The sequence below is a fragment of the Poecile atricapillus genome, chromosome 5 (genome assembly GCF_030490865.1).
Source record: "Poecile atricapillus isolate bPoeAtr1 chromosome 5, bPoeAtr1.hap1, whole genome shotgun sequence".
NCBI lineage: Eukaryota > Metazoa > Chordata > Aves > Passeriformes > Paridae > Poecile > Poecile atricapillus.
Genome location: NC_081253.1, coordinates 22,372,997 through 22,386,105, shown reverse-complemented (window position 1 = coordinate 22,386,105; position 13,109 = coordinate 22,372,997).

Sequence of the window (13,109 nt, the reverse complement as noted above, 5' to 3'; positions counted from 1 at the left end):
ACAGACAGTGGAAAGTTCCATGATTGCCTCATAAACAGGCATTTATTTCTGTTCAGTAGTTCTATATATGGTCTATATATGCATTTGTTCAAACTGATGGAGGAAAAATTCAGACAAAAACATCTGTTAAAAATTAATTTCAACTTCGTCTCAGATTTGTACATTTTCTTTCTATCCAGTTTCATTAGAAAATCCCAAATAAATAGAACACTTCAAAATAAAAGAATTTAACTTTATCCTGGGAACATGCAGTTTAGGTTTTGGAAAGGGAAATGTGTAATAAAATACTGCTCGAATGAAAATGGTGAAGCTGTAAAATACGTAAGTGGAAACTTTGAGGAAACAGGCAATGAGAAACTGGAAATCAAGCAGTAATTTAAGTTTCACACAACCACCCTTTGCATGTGTGAGTACAAAGGAGAGACTAGGAACAAGTGTGAGTCAGACCTCTCCTCTCAGGAACTGAGGGGACAGAGATTCCCAGCATCTGTTTCCTTAACTATCACCCAGAGGATACTGGTGGTAAATCACAGAGAGTAAAAATAGAATCAGAAAAATAGCTCAAAACAAACGGGATACTGTATTTTGCTGTACTTTTGCAGTAGATCTGTATCCAGCTCGGCTTTCATCTGTGTTCAAATTGGATGAATCAGCTTACATTCACTTCTAAACAAATTGTTAATAAAATCATAAGCATGGCTAATTAGGATGTTCCACAAAACAAGAAGCCAAATTTGATGCCTGAACGGGAGATTTATCCTGCTCGCATATTTTAATGAATGTCCTAATGTCATTGTTATAGAGTAAGATGGCCAAACACTTCAGTAGAGTTAATCACTGCCCATCATTTGGAGTGAATGGGCCTGCATCCAGTTGAATCAAGTCTGGTCCAGCCAAGACACTCCAGCTGGAATAGTGAGTTTGTATGTATGAATTATTTTAGGTGCCTCATTGATGTGTACGTATTTTCCATGTCATCAGTGAAGGCTGAAGTAATAATACTTTGCCTTGAAGGGCTCTAGCAAAATTAAATTAAAGTACTGTGAGTTCTTAATCTGGAAGACACATATAGTCACAAGAAATTCTTACCAACCGTAAGAGTTCTGAGTTTATGCTCAAGCATCAAGCACATAAAATAATGTTTTACCTATTACTTAAAGTTGAGATATTTTAAAAAAAATCAATGTGGAATCAGCATGTCCTATTTGCTGTAAGTAACCTTGTTTTGGACTTCTAAAGAAAATCCCAACCTTTTATTTTAAAAGTGCATTTGTTTATGTACAATTATTATGCGATACTAATGGAATCTATAATACTTCAGTAAAGAATAGTTACAGGTTTTAAGAAATACAGCAGTTTTAATGAAATAGGTAAAAGACGTTAACAATACCTAGCAGAGTTGATCCAGCAAGTTATCATTACAACTCTTAGTGACTACCATTTAATAATATACCATTTTCAAGAGAAAATAAAAACTTTATGTCTTCTTTTAGTATTTTTCCTCCTCATATTTTGAAGAGATGTACCCTTTTGGTCTTGTTTTAGTCATAATAAAAGATCATTTTATTTTATTTCCAACACAACATATTAGAAGTAAAGCCTTTTCTTTTATAGAAGTTAATATTTTTAGTAAAAATAGCCCTTTTTTTTGGTGGTTGAAGAATAAAACATAAAACAAATAAAACAATAAAAATCTGGCCAAAAATGTGCAATCATATTTGCAATAAGTACTAAATATAAACCACTGTTGGTTCTAAGCTGCCAAGCAGAAAAGAAAAATCTTTACAATGAGCACCTAACCTACTACCTCCTATTGCTATACATTGTTATACAGAGAGAATCTGATTTAAATAATTTTCACAAATAATGTGATAACAAGCAACAGTGGTGTTCAAGACTATTTAAATTATTTGAATCTTTGATTGCCCAGAATTATAATTCAGAAAAAAAAATTATTGTGCAGTTCTGAAACTGCGCAGCTTAATGATGTGATTCTCATCTAACCATAAGTATTTGTTGTTTATAATTATTTTTGTCTTTGCTCTATTAGACATTTTGTCTGGTGTCCCTATTCTCCAGTTTACCACAGTCACCTTAATAAGGCAGTTTTCTTTCCTTGGCATTCATGTAATTTAGAATCTGAGCTTTGAAGAGTACATTTTAGAAGAAAGTATTTCTTAAATTTTTAAGCAGATTTTAAAATGCCAGTTGTTATTTATTTGTAGTTTGCTTAATTAGAGTTGGGGTTCCCCATCCCCATAATCTTATGCTATGTGCTGTTATGCAAACACTAGCACTGGCACAAAGACCTTCCTCTTAGCACGTTTGTGAATAGACTTTCACAATGACTAGTCGTTGTTGTACCCACCACACCCTGTGGCTTTGGTGTATCACACTGAATAACTAAGAAAAGATTACTGAGTAATATTCAGAAGTCCCCTTGGTACATTGATGATCCAGCTCCATTCAGTCCCTTGTGCTTACATCTGTTTGTGACATGATCATTTCTAGTGGCTTTTTTCCAGTAGTATTTGAGTGATGTAGTGTGGTGAGTGCACCAGCTGCTTCAGGTGCAGATGGCGTTTTCCTTGTGTGCCTTTTAATGCCGTTTGGCATTTGTTTTTTATTCCCTGTGTTGACTCATTCATTCAGGAGCTTTAGTGACTGAAACAATCTGGTTTGGTCACTGAACATCATACATGTTTTGTCTCATATCTGCTGCTGAGAAAAAATGTGAAAGACCATGAGAAACACATGAGGTAAAGAAGGCACCAGGCAAATTAAGTGACGCTAGAATTTTTTTCCTGTCTGTACCTAGTTTTCTTGATTTAAAAATAACAAAAAAAAAGAATGTTACCTACATTATATATATATATATTTTTATTTTTTTTGGTATAGTTAAGATGGATAAATTACCCCAAGCATCCCCCACTAAAAGAATGGCAGTAATTTTTATTAGCAACGAGGGGAAAACCCTAAGAATTTAGGGCCAGTACTAATTGCAATGTGCAAATTTATGTGGCTTTCAAAAGAATTATATTAAGCTAAGTTATTTTTCTGTGCTTTCTCCTACTGATCATGTAAACAGCAAGACATTTATGTATTTATGCTGCCTACTTTGCCATTCAGTCTCTGCTACTGTAACACTAGAATTTGCTGATTCATTCAGGGATACTTTGCGATATCCATTTTCGTACTACATTTGGTTAAAAACCCCATCTGGCTCTGCATGATTGGGAAGCTCTGCTCATAGCTCCAAAATCAAGAGCTATGAAATGACTAAAGTTGTCTGCAGATTGTTTAGTCACTGGAGGCAAGATTTAATTTAAACTGTTGTCTGTTGTGTCATAGGAGCCTTTGTAAGCAATGCAGCTCATTATTTCTTGTCCTAAATGAGTGTTTACATTTTATAAATAGTCTTAAGTATTTTTTGAATTAGATTTCTGTATGCATGCATATAGAAAGTAAAATAAATGTATAAAATGTAATTGAATTTCTATATGTAAATATATGTGCACAAATATAATATACAAACATAATAATTTCTGGAAGATATGCAGGCTAATGAAAGTCTGATGTAACCTTAATACAAAACAGAACAACTTCTAGAAAACCAGATAGAAAAAAAACCAAAATACCTGTTTCTATGATGTCTTAGAAAGAGCTTTTTTTAATTAGACAAGCAACAGGGTTAACACTGATTTTAAAGCACTTGCTGCCCCCCTGCCTTCTACTGCATCCTCTGCTGCAGGTGAGCAGGAAATGGATTATCCTAAAGTGTGGGAGGATTTTGATCTGCTTTTTAGTAAAGACTGTAGCACAGTTGCTTGTACAAACAAAGCCATAATCCTTTCCAAGAAACAGAAGTTTTGACATGAACTTGCTTGGAAAAAAAAATGTGGCACAGTAAACAGAAGCTGAACTCTGTTCATAATGTTTTATTTCTCTTGGAGCTTAGTTTTAGGCTTCCTTTCTTTTGATCTGAAATTATTAACACAATCGATAATAAAATAATTACATACATTGTAATATATATGTTACTTAATTTCACCTGTGCAGACAAAATTGGGCTAACAGTAGGAGATGCTGGTAGAGTCAGCCTGCCCTGTTTGTTAATGCCAGTGGGAACAGGGGGAATACCAGAAGCAGGACCTGACCTAGCAGTTCCCTCTCAAAAGAGACGTGTTCTCCTCCTGTGCCCTTTGCAGTTTCTTCTCTTCCTGCTTCAATGGATTTTCTAATGCTTACTTTGTATCGGTTGAAGAGCTTATTCCATGTCTCTGTAACTCTGTAAGGATACTTTCTGATGAGGAATTGTGTGCTGCCAGTAGTTAGAAGGCCTTGCTGGGCCAGCAAATAATAAGTGCCAGAGCTGCTTGGAAGAAGGAGGCAGGATTATGCAGCCAGATGCAAAAGCTAGGGAAAGGAAGTAGGGAGATGAGCAAAGTCTATGGGTTAGAGGGGAGACAAGATTTCTGTTTTTCTACTACATATAGTACAGGATTCTAGATTCTCCCATCTTGATTTTACTGTCACATAAGAGGTTGTACAGCAGTTTCGTTTTTCTTCAGCAAGTTGATGCAGAAGGTACTTACAACCATTGAAGTAATGCATGAAAAAAATCTTCAGTTGCCTAACACCAAATTCTACAGCCCATATTCTGTTTTGAAGTAGATTTTCCCCTGGCTTCAGTTTTTCTGGCAAGTTGTCAAGAATAAGTAGGAATTGCATCCAAGTGTCAGATTTGGTCAGTAGCCAATATTTTATAGAAATACACATGTAGAAAGCATGGAAAAAACCTAGCTTGAAAAAGACCTAGCTCGAAGTTCCATCTCTAAAAAAGCAAAGTGTGACTGAGTGTGGTGTTTTCTTGTTAGGAAAAAGAAAACTTTTTAAGTTTTGTAAGTGTGTATTTCTTTCAGTTTTCACTTGATTTTTAAATGTTTGCCTTTGAAAGGAAAAGCAGAAAGCCTGCAGTTGGTGATCCTTACATTCCAAATGTGTGTTCTTTTATCCTCACAAGGTGGTTTTGCACTATCATTCCACCTGGGCCTTTGTCCTCTTAACAGCTAACTCTAAATTACAGTTACTTTACACTCAGCTAACAAGAAGTTTTAATTTCTTGTTCAATAGGCACACTTCTTTGCTGCACATCACTAAAACTTTTTATTTGAACTTCAATTCCTTCCTGATCTTTCCACAGCATTCTTTGCTATCACACTGGTGTTCTTCATAGTGATTTGTTTAAACCAAACTTTTGGAAGATAAAGTACCCTTATGTCAGTTTACAGATGCAAGGTGGAGATACATAGAAACAAGAATCAAAAGAATCTGCTAGTTCTAGGAATATGGCTTGACAGTATTGTCTTGTTTTTTCTGAGTATCTGTATTATGTAATAGCACTAGTAATATAGTGACACATTAGGAGTCCTGTCCCCATTGATTCCAATTATTCCCGTCATGCATGAAGAATACACTTTTGGTGATCACTTAAAAACATTGCTTTGAGTTACTTGCCCAATGTGTAAGGAGTGTATAAGTCAATAATAGCTTCTAATTCTGTAGGATGGGTTTCAGAAAATCGTCTCTTCTGTTTCCACTATTTTTTAATTTTTTGATTACATAGTTTAGCCCTCATAATGTAACATATACTTCTGGTTGTGGCAAAGATAAAACAATCTGAAGAAAGAGATGCCAAATAGTAGAGGAAAGCTTTATGAAACGTCATCCCAGGCATCAATAAAGTGGTTATTCATTGCTAACTTTAATCATATTAAATAGAAAACCTGATTTGAGATGACTTGTGAGGTCCTGAAGGTATTTCTGGAAATATCAGGCTGAGTTCTGTCACATTCAACCTGGCTCACTAAAATGAAAGATAGTGACAATCATAGTGGCTGGACTCCAGTGTTCTGAATATGCAGTCCATATGAATTTTCACTGTAACTTTGCATTAAAAATACACTGCACCCTTCTGCAGTGAATGAAGCAGTCTAAAAAGTCTTCTATAAAAATTCTAGCACAGAGTAGATCCAGACTGTGATCAGATAGGGACCCCATGGAACAATTTATCTGAAGTCCTTTTCTTTCAGTCCTCATCATCATCTCTTGTTCCCACTTGAAATTGTTATTCTCCTTGCTTTTCAGGATGTTTCTACATGTTACAGTGACTTTTGCTTTAGTTAGGTCTGTGGAGGACATGCAAGCTCAAAGCCTTGTTCAGCTGCTGAGGGATGGTACTTTTCACTGAATAACAGCTGCATCTGCGCTGTATGTACCAAGTTTTATCAATGTGGCTGCTACCTGTAGACTCTCTCATGGCAACTGTTCATTGTTGATTAAATCAAAGTAGTGATGGGAACAGCCTGTGGATTTTATTTCTGTTTGGCTTCTGTTTAATTTATTTTCTGCAAGCATACACAAGTTGTAAAAATATTTATTTCAAGCAATCACAGACAGAATGTGAGGAAATGTTTCTATCCAAAACTTAACCCATGAAGGACAATTGGGTCAAACAGTTACTTTTATCTGTCTTTTTGTAGTGACTAAATGTTACATGAATGTGTCTTGCAGGAGCTGTTAATAGATTGATGGTTATATCCATCTGGATACAACAAGTATCTGCTGGCCGTGTTCAGTTACAACAGGTCTGGAAATGGATGCTCAATTCAGTAGATTGGTGCAGGATGTAAATTGATGTTGAATTTGATTCACTGTGGCTATTAGGTGTGTGAATATGAAGAAAATAGAGTCTTGTGGAAAAATACTAACAGCTAAAAATCAAAATTAGTATTTCCACTGGGCATTTCTCCAGTAGGTGTTCTGTGAGGTGTTAATAATATGCAATTAATTCTATGAATGAGCATGTGCACTCATTTTTATCAAGGTTTTGAATGTTTGTGAAAACAAGATCCTTTCAGCTCTGAAGAGGCCTGTCTGCTTTTAAGGCTTGTGTTCTCCTCCGGGGTAAACTTCTGGAGTATTCAGGTGACTTGGACCAACCCTGTCTCTGGATCCACACATTGTGGATGCAGATTCTACTCCTTCAACACTTTATTGTAATATATAACACAACATTTTGTCAAGCACAAGTTGTATGTGTAGAAAATATTTTTATATGTTTTCCTTAAGATCTGAGTCCACATTTCTTCATTCTCTCTAAACTTCAAAACAATTGTTTATTCCATCTACAAGCTAGTGCACCTGTAGTTAATTGGAATAGTAATTGGCTATGATAGAATATTTTTTAGGAAATTATAGAAATCTCGAGAACAAATGACTGGACAACTTTTGTTGCTGCTTTTCTTTGGGCAATAACAGGATATGATGATTATATTAAATTTAATTGTTCACCTATACACCTATACAGTCAGCACTCTTTAACTAGGCTCAGAATCTGTCCATTAGTGTCCAAGAATATATTTTTCAATGCCTACCAAACTATTTTTAGTGCAAGGACACAGAATATCTTTACAGATATGTAATAATGGAAGGAGTTTTTCTGTATTTTTAAAAGAAATTTTCAGCAGCTGTGATGTAAAATTGGTTATTTCCTGGCAGTTAACACTCATATTTCGCATAATAAGATTTGTTTTCCTAGCAAACTGATGCCTTGGTACTGTAGGATTGAAATTCTAAATCATATCAATGAAATGCCTATTTCCATTTTTAATTGTTGAAGTCAGAAAGGGAATAAAACTATGTAATTGCAAATACATTTGGGTTTTAGTTTTGAGAAAGCTGCCATTTAAAATAAGTTCAGTAACTCCTGGGAGTCAAGACAATTTTCAAAAGATAATAAATTTGAAAAAAAGCCCAACAACCAAGCCTCAAGTGATGTATATTTATAAACAGGAAAATCATTTTCAATTGAAGAGTGGTCTCTAGAGATCACTACACTTCCACAGTAAAACAATTCTCAGCTTGAATCCAATCCAATTTCATAGCTTTCTACTGTCCTATCATTGTGCCCTGATCAGTTAAGATGCTAATTATTTCCCCTTTGATCATATCATGCAATTCTGCTGATATCAAAGCAAACCTAAGTGAATAAACATACCATTATTGGACATTTGACATCATCAAGTGGCAAGGTTCACTTTTGTCTCCTGTTCACTTTTAGTGTAATTGTTGAATTACAGTGAAAGTCCTTTTGTATTGTGACGCAAATGGTACCTTTAGTGTAAATGCTGTACACCTTCTTTCAGGAAGCAAAGAAGAAAAATAAACTCATGTTATTAAATTGGCTTTTTACACTCTGATTTAACCTTTACAAAATGAAAAACACAAAGTCAAAATGTAGTTATGTTAGAAAATATTCACCTGAATTTGCTGTATTGATTCTTTTTATTTTAAAAGGAAAGCCAATAGCATATAGCTACAAGATGCATTCATTAGCCCCTGGCATGTTTCTGACTCCAGTGTTTTAACAGTCTTCCCCCAATGCCTTTTTTAATGGTTACAATACAGTATTTACTAAAAAGCAAGGGACTCCATCTTGTCTGTAACATAAATATTAAATTTGGTGTTACAGGAGAGGTAATATTTATTTTAAATTTTTGTTGCTTTTCTGACCAAAATAATAACAGAGAATCAGAACCCTGATTTAACTGTTCTTGGAGTGTCAAGAACTTGTGCTTCAGGAAAAAGAAACATCTTTGGGCACCAGAAAAATAGGTTAGATTCTCATTTTATTTTTACACTTCTTTCAATAGTGCTGGATAATGTATAAATAACTTAAGCAGAGAACAGTTTACATTTGTATTCACCCTTGAAATCTTTGGGTTGACAGATTAACATAGAGCAAAAGCCAGTAGTAAATGCCTGGGGATGCATTTTTGAGGAGAGGTAAAACCAGGAGTATAGAGGACAAGTCACAGAATGGGCACTAAAGTGACATGGAAGTAGGAGTTATTTTAGAGCCTGATACAAAGCCTTTGAAAATGAAAGTTTAATTTCTTTGATTTTGAAGTGTTTCAGATCAGCAGCAACTTCCAGTTTTAAAGTCTCATTTAAATCACAGTGTCATCAATGGAATGCTTTCCTAGCATTGCTGAAACATTGTTTCAACACTGGTTTGTAGGAGAAAGAAACCACTTACTGAACCAGTGAGACCACTTCCTGAACATTTTAATTTTACAGGAAAAGAAAATAGCCATAGGATACTGAAAACAATGGGCCCAGCAGCTTTTAGCTGAGGGAAGCTTGACAATAATAGGCTTTGATTTAAATACTCAAGCAAAAGTAGTTTATCTTTCTTCAGGAAATCTAAGAAAACAAGGAAAATGCTACCGAAGTTTAATCTGATTTTTTCACTATATTTATGAAGTCAGATTTATGATGTGATCTTTATATCAGATGTATAAGTATGAATATGAATGTGCTCTCAAAATATTTCCTTAAACTATAGACCTTTTTCATATTAAAAGCCATTTTTTAAAAGATATTTGTCTCATCTTGGATGAGATATGGACAATGCAACAGATCCTCAGAGACAAACATTCTGATAACTTAGAAATTTTGGTGCAGATATTAAAATTTGTGCATTGTTTGAATGCTATGTATTAATTAATATTATATTCTGAGGAAAACAGAATTTAGGAACCTTGACTGTATCAGGATTTGTTTCTGATAATATAAATATAGGTTCTACAAAGGCTTTTGTTGCAATATACTCTTCCCTAAGCACTTCCTCTTGGCTTTTGCTGGAAACAGAATACCAGGCTGCCTTTATTTTGACCTGCCGTGGCTATCCTTATTATCTGCCTTGAAAAAAAGCAAGCATTTATATTGAGTATTTTCCAGGGAAACTCAAAAATCAAGATATTCAATGGGAATAACCCTTTGTCCATAGAGATATCATGATTCTCAATATTATCCACCAGGTGTTTTTATATTCTATAATTAAAAGTTTGTGTATGCTTACATAAATATATGGGTGTATTTGCATGCACATATTTACATGTGAACACACATAGAACGTTCTTTGATTTAATCTCTGGCAGTATGACCTTAAACATTCATGCTTCTTTAAAAGCATTCATAAAGATGTGCTTAAAACTGCAATGTGAGTAGCTCCGTTGACTTCAAACAAGCTCTCATATTTTGCTGAAGCAAGTTGTGACTGTGTACATCATGTATTGTTTTTATTTAAAGTGACCAGCTATTAGTCATCATTTCCACATCTTATTTACTGAATCCTATTTCTTGGAAGTACAAGCATCAAAGGAATTTTTGGCTGAAAATTTTCAAGCATTTCTGAAAAACTTTAGAATGCAATTTCCATGAAATTCAGCCAAATTCCTTCAATTATAAACAGGTTTTTTCAGATAGAAACGTAAGTAATAACATTACTAACATTAAGTAATAGATTTGCATCTCTTTAGTTAATGTCCAGATGGCCAAATCTTAGCCTTTTTGGATTTTTTTGGACAGGATTCCCTTCAGGCACTTTTGTAAAATATGGTACTTTGGCTATTTCTTTAGACGTAATGGGAATAGACAAGCACTTCCACGGGTTGATTGCTGAATGAAAGCAAGCTTTAGATCTAGTTATCTGAATACAATAAATCAGTTTAAGAATGTTACTTTTAGGTTTTCTTACATATTCATTACAATATCAGAGGAACAGATAATAATGTAGTGCATGAATGTGTTTGTGTGTGCAGCTCTATTTTGGCTGATAACTGTGGCACTGCATAGCATCCCCATATCCACTGGGGGATCAGAGCTTCTGGATGCAGTAGAAAGATTTTCAAAAGAGAAGACCACTACTGAAATCCCTTATTCACAAGCCTGGTCTGTATTTGTTCAAGACAAGGAGATACAATCATATCTATTTAACCAAACTGCCTGTAAATGTCAAGCCACTGTTATTTCACTTGTCACTGGAACTCGTAATTTCAGTTTCAAGCCCATAATATCTTTCAGAAGACATAGCCGCATAGTTGCACAAAGTAGTTACACATTTTTACAGAAAGGAACAAAAGAAAATACAAAACCTTTTTTGGAGTGCTGTAGCAGATGTTGTCTGCATCCAACACTAGAATCCCCAGGGAAAAAAGTAATCTCCTCTGAAGTAAGTGTGCATCTGCCTACTGCTTCTCCTGCTATGATGGATAGTTACAGGAAATAAACTGACTCAGCAATGATACAATGATTCTCACTCCCTTCTCTACTCCTGCTACTTCCTCCTATTTAGAATTAGTAGATGGACACTCTGATTAAACCCACTGTTTAGATACAAACTATAACACTGATTAAATGGATTGTTTTGCCAAGGGAGATGTAGCCAAATTGTCCATTTTTCATTCAAATGTTCAAGCTTAGAAAAGTAGCTTCCAGCTCTAAATATATTGAATCACCATTAACCCAATGAAGGGGGTAGGAATACAGATATACCCTTCTTATTAGATGAGCAGAGTTGCTTGGCTGATAATATTGAACAATTAAATGACAGTATTTATTTAGATCCTTTTAAAATTTGATTCCACATGACAAGGTGTTGATTAAAATCGCAGCAAGAATTCAAGGTGCTGATGTTAAAATGTTTGTACAGGTCTGTACAAGGAAAAGTCCCATTACACAGATGCTATGTGTAAGTGACTGGTTGAAAAAGAAAAGGCAGAGAGACTCTCCAGAAATCAGGCTCACAAGAGTTATTAGTTGTTCACAGTTGGAAAGAAGCCACTTCCCATAGGAATCAGTAATTGAACCCTGTTCGTTCCACTCTGTGCAATGATCATGACTTACAAGTAAAGCAAAAAGCTTTGAGAACAGCAGAAAATGCACATACAATCTAAGAGTGCTGAGTTGCTATGTGGAATGCATATGGGAAGAAATTGCTTTGAGAACATGATAAAAGATTGAAATCTTTTATTTGTATCTCTTTTTATTTCAGCTTTCAAATTTGGTTTCTTTAGTACATAACAACTTACAATGTATTACAAGAGAATTAAACTGATGTATTTGTGTTTATTAGTCATGAGGTTTTAATGTAACCCTCCAGATTTATAACAGCTTTTAAATGGACTCATAGAATTTTAAGGCTAAAAGAAATGGTTATGATAATCTAGTTTGACCATAGACCATTTCCCCTGGTGATTCCTCATTGATTCTGATGACCTGTGGCTGAACTACAGTAAGTTTTATAGAAAGATAGTAGTAACAGAACGTGAATATTTTTCACATTTTATAATTCATGATAATCTCTAAGCACCTTGTATTGTTTTCTCATGCTTGAATATTTCCATTGTCTACTGCTGAATACTTAAATACACAAAAGAGTTCAAGGCTTACTTCATAATTTGCTGTTTTATCTATTCATAGATGTTGCAGTTCTTAGTACATAGTAGTATATGACTTTGCTCAAACAGAAACAAATCTAGGACAAAAGTGATAACAAACCCTTTTATGTATATTTATGCTTGTCCCACCCACTCACTTTCCTCAAAATAAGACCTCCATTAAAGTTTTTAATTGGGTGGTGTCTTTTCTGACACTTTTTATGAGTTTTGAAAGGACAAACTACCTGAAAGGCTATCTCTCCTAAAATAGCATAATACAAAAAAATAAACTTCCTCATATTAAAACTATGGGGCTTTTAGGAGTAGCAAGGAAAGCACTGAGTGTAACAGCCAAATATAAGCTGACTTTTCTTGTGCTGATAATTGTGTAGCAGCAATTTATCCAGCAGTGTTTGAAACAGTGTCTCATACTTTTAGTGGTTTTGTGCTAAGGATATCAAAGAAGCCTTAGTACAGTTGGCTTTGTCAAAGATAAAGGAGATGGGGAAAACAGAATTCCAATTTGCAAGATTTTGGTGTGAAAGCATTTAATTAAAATTATACTGTTCAAATTAAAGAAATACTAATTAAATTAAGAGAACATGACAATTGCAGAAAGTGGTATTCTCTTTAAGGATGGAGTTTTAGAAGGAATCACAGTCATGAGAACATGTTATTGCTCTTTATGTTACTGAGAAGACATAAGGTTTCATGTGACATAAAAAATAATGATTGGCAGTACCCCATTAAATGTGAATTTACTTTTATACTCTTGAGTCACCACTAATTGGCGGGGGCTTTTTAATTTTTCATATGTATCCACCA